General features: G+C 42.6%; 1 pseudogene across 1 annotated transcript; it reads left to right on the forward strand.

Annotated features, from left to right (window-relative positions):
• Positions 1-560: 560 nt before the first annotated feature.
• Positions 561-7,039, forward strand: LOC117713350 (leukocyte elastase inhibitor A-like; annotated as a pseudogene). The gene is made up of 5 exons (XR_013112194.1): positions 561-641; positions 1,676-2,057; positions 3,806-3,946; positions 4,136-4,303; positions 6,525-7,039. The product of XR_013112194.1 is annotated as a leukocyte elastase inhibitor A-like (transcript).
• The last annotated feature ends 862 nt before the right edge of the window (positions 7,040-7,901 follow it).

Below are 7,901 nucleotides of genomic sequence, written 5' to 3' on the forward strand. Positions count from 1 at the left end.
TAAAGCTGAGTCCCTGGAGGTCATGATGACCTGGGCTAATCAATTCTAATTTTAGTTTGATGTGGAGGGGGTGTGTCCAAAGTTTTAGTCTAATAGTTGAGATTGGTGGCTTGAGGGCTGCGCCAGCCTTGACACCTGAAAGGCAGAGCAGCCAAGGATGTTGCTTGAAACTGCTGCTCTGGGACCTTATCCAAGGGGTCACAAAGGCATGTCTCCTCCACCACCCACACGCCTCACAAAAAAATAAATAAATAAAAAAGTCTTTCCATTTTGCAGTGTTTCCATGGAACTTCAGTAGAATTCAAAAGAAACTCGTTTGACCTGTAAGAGAGGATATTTATCCTCTAGGTCATTGTTTTCCTGAGGAAAAATAACTTACTGGGTCTTGCTTAGAGACATAGAAAAAAGCCTAGAACTGAGGAAATTAAGGGCTCCTTGGGAGTGCCTGCAATCTTCTGCTTTTATTTTGAAAGCTCAGTTTTAAACACTCACGAGAGAAAAGGCCACTCCATCCTCTTTGGCTTGTGTCAGTAAGACACTCCCCTTCTGTATACTATAAAGGCAACAGCTGGCTCTGGGCACTTCATCCTAGGCCAGCTGCATGTGGAGGAGACTTGCTAAGCAGGAGGTAAGGTCACCAGGTAAGGTCATTGCAGGGAGGTAGCTGGGAGGAGATGGCCAGACCTCTCCACAGCTCCAGGAACCAGCATATTCACGGTACCTCTCCTTCACCCAAGAGATAATCAGGGAAAAGATCTGTGGATCCCCAACTACACCCCACTCCTGGCCCCAGGACAGAAGAAGGAAGGTGATCCTAGCAACAACTTTTTTCCCTCAGCTTTCTTTTTGAATCTTGATCTGAGGGACAGTACCCTGCAATTCCATGCGGTCAGTCCTGGCTGCTGGGAGGTTAAGAGGGAAGCTGGAGAGATTCTAGATCCTCAACAATGAAAACCGAATGTGGTCCTGGTAGATAAACAGCCAGAGACAGGCAGCTGTGATTGGCCTGTACTTGGACAAACTGGAGCTTTGAGTTTGGAACCTAGATGGATTAGCAGATAGCTCCCAAGCAGGGCATGCATACCCACTTCAGGGGCCAGCTTGTTTGCAGAAGGGACACAGGAGAGTGTTCCTCTTCCCTGTCACCCACAGCCTGACTAGGAAGAGTAAGTGGCAATCACAAACTTGCATATGTCACTCTAGCTAAGACTGCAGCCTTGACCTCAGGCATACCACCTGTATACAGAGGAGGTCCATGTGGTTTTCTGGATTCATTGCCAACATGAACTAGAACTTGACATCCAGAGAGAGAGAGAGAGAGAGAGAGAGAGAGAGAGAGAGAGAGAGAGAGAGAGAGAGAGAGAGAGAGAGAGAGGTGAACTCCGGACAGAAAGCTGTGTATTGTGAGCACTGTGCCAAGGCCACCGGCATAGTTTCTCTACAGACACAGCTGTCTGGAAGGTTAGAGCCCTAAGACACCCTAGGCCCTGGTCCTGTGTCACTCCTGAAATATGATCCCAGCTTTGTGTGACTGAAGAAGTATGCTTGCCCTCTTGGGAAAAACAGGATGGGGCAGGAATTCCAAACTGTAGGGTCCTAGGGGTGGGTGTCAAAGCTGAGGTAGGTGGTCTTGCTGGTGTTGTAGCTGGCAATGCTGATCTCCTCTCTGTTGCAGCCTTCACCATGGAGCAGCTGAGTTCAGCCAACAGCCTCTTCGCCTTGGAGCTGTTCCACACCCTCTTCGCCTTGGAGCTGTTCCACACCCTGACTGAGAGCAACCCCACAGGAAATGTCTTCTCTCCCTTCAGCTCTGTGGGGAAGAGAGCTTCCTGTACAATCGTGAGAAGCTGAGTTTGGATCCCAGAACCCAGAAAAATGCCAGACCTGGCTCTATGGTCTAATGTAACCCCAGCCCTGAAACTTCATTTATTTAAAATAGGACTTCTTGGCTTCAACCCAGAAAATGAACGGTGCTGACTTGGGCCCTGTGGATTTTCAGCATGCCTCTGAGGATGCCAGGAAGAAGATTAACCCGTGGGTCAAAGGTCAGACAGAGGGTGAGAGGTTGAGCAGTGCTGGCTCTGTTAGTCAGTTTCCCTTCTGTAGCTCAGACCTGACACAATCAGCTTGTGGACTAAAGGCTGATTTTGACTCACAGTGTTGCAGGTTTCATTTTATTAATGATTGACCTTATTGCTTTGCCCCTATGGCAACACTGAGCCTCTTGTAAAAGCCAGAACAGCTGAGGAGGCCTGTTCACCTCACTAGTGAATAAAAAGAAAGAGGGAGAGACCAGTGTCTCACAACCATTTCAATGCCAGCAAGCCTTCCCTAAGGTAGGTTTGATGATGAAGACCTACAATTCCAGTACTCTGGAGGCAGAGGCAGGAGGATGCCTTGAGCACACATAGGAAGACCCTGTCTCAAAATTAAAAAAAAAAAAATTTTTTTTCCCAATGATTTATAGGTGGGTAGTTTCCCCCCCCCCCCCCCCAAAAGACCTACATTTTAAAGGTTTCTCTGCCTTCCAATGCAAAATGGACCAGAGACCAATCCTTTAAGAAAGGGGCCTTTGAGGGACCCCTCTGAACCATAGCAGAGCCATTGTGCACAGGTTCTCACTCCCCTGCACCCTCTCACTTGCATCTCCTTTCTCCCTTCCACAACTTCCCAAATCTTGACTTATGTGCACTGATACTCAGATGCTATTCCCTAGAATAAGGGACAACTTAAGAGGTCAGAATTTGGGGGGCTAGAGAGAAGGCTCAGTGGTTAAGAACACTGACTGCTCTTCCAAAGGTCCTGAGTTCAATTCCCAGAAACCACATGTTACTCACAACCATCTGTAATGAGGTCTGACGCCCTCTTCTGGTGTGTCTGAAGACTGCAACTGTGAACTCACATATATAAAATAAATAAATCTTTTTTAAAAAGATGTCAGAATTTTATTAGTGGAGAAATATAGACATGATTTAATGGATGTAGTTGAGTACCTATGGATTCCCCTAAAGTAAAATTTGAAAGTTAAAACCTACATTTAAAAATTAATAAAAATACCTGTCCAGAGGTGTTTAGTACTCACATAGAAAGAAATGAAACCTCATGGAACCATGAAGTCAGTATTTAGAAACTGTTGCAGTCATAATAGTTTTGGCCACCATCTCATCCAGTAACTCAGAAGTAGTGGGTGGGGAGTGACTCACCCTCTGGTCTCAATTCAGCTTGGGGATGGATCTGTCTTCAGTTTTATTAATGTGAGAGCCAGCACCCAGGGATCCTGTCTGGAATTCTATCAGTTCCCAGCAGTGCATCTGGCTGTGGCCTCTGTTTCAATAGACTTACCTATCAGACAAGTCTTACTATCTCTTAGATATTTGCTCAAAGCCCTTTTCATAAGAGCAGGCTCCTATTTAGCACATTTGAAGACTTCATTTACCAGTGGTCAAAATCATCAACTAGAGACTCTTGTTTCGTTTTTATGAAGAAATAGCCATTCACAAAATAATGGTTAGTTTCCTCCCAGAATGAAGAACATTCTTGTTTTAAACCTTGAAGACATTTGACTGACTTTAAGAATATTTTTTTCCTGTTCCAAAGATGGACATGAAGGTTATGAAACACTAGACAGAGGCCTATGGGGTCTTACAATTTGGTTTATTTAAGATAAAAATTGGAGAAGTGAGTCTTTCCTAACACTGTGTTAAAACAAAATAAAGTTCAAAGTCTATGTTTGAGTTAATAAATTATAGGTTTGAATTTGGAATTCCAATATAAACCTTTAAAAAAGCTTACTTCATCTTTTCAGGTAAAATCCCAGAACTGTTGGTTGTGGGTGTGACAGTGTGACCAAGCTTGTGCTAGTGAATGCCATCTACTTCAAGGGAATGTGGCAGAAAAAAAAATCATGACAAAGGACACAACAGATCCTCCATTCTGACTGAAGAAGGTCAGGTGACACCATCATCGTGGGATGTTCTTGGTTGTATGTGTGTGAGTGCTGGGGATGCAGTGCAGGGCCTCCCCCATGATCAGCCAGGCCTTCACCACTGAGCCCTCTACCCCAAAACCCCAAATTCACCTCTGCTCTAAAAGATAAGAGGAAATAATTTCAGTGTTATTTTTTGTACCCATTCAGAAAGACAGAAAAACAGTGAAGATGATGTATTAAAGGAAAGAATTTCCATTCAGTTACATTCTGGACCTGAAGTGCAAGGTGCTGGCGATGCCTTACCAGGGTGGAGAACTTAGCATGGTCATCCTGCTGCCTGAAGACCCTGACGATGAGTCCATGGGTCTTAAGGAGGTAACTGGCTCTCAATGCCATGGTTCATGTTTCCTTACACTGTAGTGCTCTTAGATTCCACGTGTGTTCACTGAACCACAACACTTGTTCATCAGCAGACTTTACCAAAAATCTATTGCAACTACAGTCCTGTTTTTGTCAATACAGTCCATCAGGTGTTACTGGTCTGAAGCCTCATGTTTACACAGTTATTATTGTTATTATTACTGTTATTATCACTATCATTATTATTAATTATTATTCCCAGTGCCCAAGTATCTTCAGCCACTCCCAGCCCAGAGGCCTAAAGTATAAATGTTATAATATTTGCTGCCTGCAGTGAATCATTGTGATGGGGACCATCTAGAGATTCAAAAGTATAGGTAACAGTGATAAGTGGCCTCTCACAGGAAGCCTCTTAAAGTACTTTTAAAGGAATTATAATGAGAATTGATTTACATGTTTACGGATTGTATATCTTCTGACAAGATTAGAAATAGACAAAACTGAAGATTATACTTTTTCTTCAAAAATCCTAGGCCACCCTGTGTCTTAGCTCTTGTTCCTTCTCAGTCTACACTTGCAATCAGGAAGGAGCCTGCTGTCATTTGAATGTACAGAATGTGTACTGGAATGAATGTGATCAGTTGTGCTTTCTGGCTGATAATTAAATGAGGTGTGATCTCAAGAAAGAAATTGTCCATAAGATAAGTGGTTCTCTTCTGGTCTAATACAGGAACAACAATACTTGATACTTATATGGTACTCACTATGTGCCAGACCTTTACATTTATCAGTCTATTTAATGGTCACAATGCTACAAAATTGGCGTCATTAGTATCCTTCTTCTATTCTATGTATCGACTCTATTCTACTCTACTCTTCCCTACTCTACTCAAGTCTACTCTACTCTGTAGACAAGGCCATGCTATACCGCCTAGGTTAGCCTTCAGCTTACATCCCTCCTCAGTACTTCCTGAATGCTGTGATCGCAGGGTCTGCGCCCCATGTCAGCTGGTTGTCCTTTTAAATGAACTAAGTCCCACACATTTTGTCCACTTTTATTTTTTCCCAGGGATTACTAGAGATTACTTCAGTTCTAGTGGAGTTTATAAATCACTAAAACCTTAGAAGGATTCAGAATAAGTAGAAGAAACATAAAATTTCCCTTGTGGGAGGTTCCAAGGCCTGACATTATTACTGAGGCTATGGAGCACTCACAAAAAGGGACCTATTATGACCACACTCTGGAAGACCCAACAACCAGCAGAAAGAGTCAGGTGCAGATATTTTCACCCAACCAATGGAAAGAAGCTACTGACCCCTGTGGTTAAATCAGGGGAAGGCTGGAGGAAGCTGAGAAGGAGGGTGACCCTGTAGGAGGAACAGCAGTCTCAATTAACCTGGACCCCCAAGATCTCTCAAATACTGGACCACCAACCAGGCAGCATACACCAGCTGATATGAGGCCCCCAACACATATACAGCAGAGGACTGCCAGGTCTGGATTCAGTCAGAGAAAATATACCTAACCCTCAAGAGACTGGGGGGCCCTGGGAGTTTAGAGATTTGGTTGGGTAGGAGGTGGGAGGTGGGAACATCTTTGTGGAGACAGGGGGTAGGGAGAAGGTATGGGATGTAGAACAGTTGGAGGGTGGACAGGAGGGGTGAATAAAATCTGGAGTTTAAATAAAATAAGAAAAAATTCTGTTGTACCTTTCAAACAATCCGAATCATAACCCACTTATAGCCCATCAGTCATGTGATTCAGTGTGATAGGAGTTTTTAAAATCCTGAGTAAACGTGAAGGTGGACAGATAGGTGGACTGAAGTAGGAGTAGAATAGAAGGAATAAATGAGTGTGGTAGAGAGAACTGGATGGATGAATGGACCATGAATGGATGGATGGATGGATGGACCATGGATGGATGGATGGACTGTGGATGGATGGATGGATGGATGGATGGATGGACCATGGATAGATGGATGGGCTGATTAACAGACATGTGGATGAAAAGATGACTGACATGTTGTTAAAAATTTTGTACTTGGACCCTCAAAGACCTGGAAAATAGTTCTGCTATATTCTACCAATTGACTGATACAATTCAATCTATATGGAACCTGTTTGGGTAGAACACATGAAGGAAACTTTGAGTTGTGGCAATTATGAGTTGGTTCATTGGAATAGTACCTTATTACAGTAAGAAATTAACTTCTTTCTACCTTACATTAATTCCAGATTGAGCAGCAATTAACTTTGGAAAAACTGTGTGAATGGACCAAACATGAGAACTTGAGAAACATTGATGTCCATGTCAAATTGCCCCAGTTCAAGATGGAAGAGAACTACATCCTCAACTCCAACCTGCGCTGCCTGGGAATACAGGATCTCTTTAGCAGTAGCAAGGCTGATCTGTCTGAAATGTCAGGATCCAGAGATCTTTTCATAGCAAAAAAATTGTTCATAAGTCCTTTGTGGAAGTGAATGAGGAGGGAACAGAGGCAGCCACTGCCATGGCAGACATTGTTGTTGGATGCTACCTGGGGCATGAGGAAGAATTCATAGTGGACCATCCATTCATTTTCTTCATTCAGCACAACCCTACTAGTAATGTGCTCTTCTTTGGCAGGGTTTGTTCTCCATAGAAGGAGCCTTTAGAGATACAAGACAAAGCTTAGAGCTTTATTCCCTGAGATTTTTATAGTGATTATTTTCATTTATTCTTGACAATAAAACCTCTATCAAAAGCCAAACTTGACTTTATTTTGTAAGAAAGATCACAACTCTGTTGGCTTTTTAATATTCATGTCTTTTGCCATGGGTGTGTCTATTTTGTTTTTACATGGAAAAAATGCCATTGTCATTGTCAACAATGTCCCATCTAAAGTCCAAAGGATAAAATAGATATATAGATTCTTGACCATGAGGTAATCTGTGCAATTGACATACATTACTGACAGGCATGAAAATATGTAGCTTTTCCTAAATCAGTTTTTTTTCTCAGTGTAAAATTAGAGTAAGGCAAAACGAAAGAAAGAAAACAAAAGTAATATAGCACTAATAAAATTAATGGATCCAAAACAACAATTGCTATCTATGTTCTTTTGTGATTTGTAAAATGAAACAATGTTATTTCTTCTACAGGTTTTGGAAGCCACAATAAAAGGCATCCCTGACTGTTGAAGACAGGGTTAAAAGAAAAAAAAAAAAAACCAAAACAACAACAAAAAAGTAGATATGCATGCCGATATGCCATGAGAACAAATAAAACTGAGTGTCCCCTTCTTGTGAACACATACCTTCTCCATGATTCTGCCCTGTAGGGTTAGTGTCCTCATTAATCAGCTTCTCTGGGTTTCTTGATAAAGCCTCTTGACTGTCATTACTCAAGTTGCTGTGGTGATAGGATGGCTTTGTGCAATGTGAAGGAAGTTGTGTTGGAGACTCTTGGGTTGGTATGACCCTTTGTCCAATGCACTCCATTGAATGGGGTTTGAGATTCTACACTTCAAACTTCTGCAAGATTGGTAGACTGTAACAAATCTAAGATTTGTTAGAATCTGTAAGGCAGATGATGCCCATCTTCTTTCTCCCTGGTATCAGGCAAGCCAAGGC

The sequence above is a fragment of the Arvicanthis niloticus genome, chromosome 8 (genome assembly GCF_011762505.2).
Source record: "Arvicanthis niloticus isolate mArvNil1 chromosome 8, mArvNil1.pat.X, whole genome shotgun sequence".
Classification (NCBI taxonomy): domain Eukaryota; kingdom Metazoa; phylum Chordata; class Mammalia; order Rodentia; family Muridae; genus Arvicanthis; species Arvicanthis niloticus.